The sequence below is a fragment of the Poecilia reticulata genome, unplaced genomic scaffold (assembly GCF_000633615.1).
Source record: "Poecilia reticulata strain Guanapo unplaced genomic scaffold, Guppy_female_1.0+MT scaffold_155, whole genome shotgun sequence".
In the NCBI taxonomy this organism is placed as follows: Eukaryota; Metazoa; Chordata; class Actinopteri; order Cyprinodontiformes; family Poeciliidae; genus Poecilia; species Poecilia reticulata.
This window is the reverse complement of record NW_007615016.1, coordinates 1028909-1029303: the sequence shown is the minus strand read 5'-3', so window position 1 is coordinate 1029303 and position 395 is coordinate 1028909.

Sequence of the window (395 nt, the reverse complement as noted above, 5' to 3'; positions counted from 1 at the left end):
TCTGGCTATACCCTCTCTGGTCAGTCCATAACCGCTCTCGCTTATGCTGACGACCTGGTGATTCTCAGCGGTTCATGGTCTGGGATGGCAAGAAACCTCAGAATCCTTGAGAAGTTTCTGGAAAATACTGGCCTTGACRTAAAAATCCACAAATGTGGTAGTTTCTTTCTGAAGGCAGACAAACGGAATGTGACCCTCAATGAATGTGTGAGCTGGAAGATCAACTCTACTCCCATTCCCATGATCAGCCCAACTCAGACCTACAAATACCTGGGAGTAGAAGTGAGTCCGAGGAAGGGAATCGTACCCTCTGACCCACTGAAAGAGATGGCACCCATACTCAGAAAAATTGACAAAGCCCCCTTAAACCCACTCAAAAGGTAAAAATGCTTGTC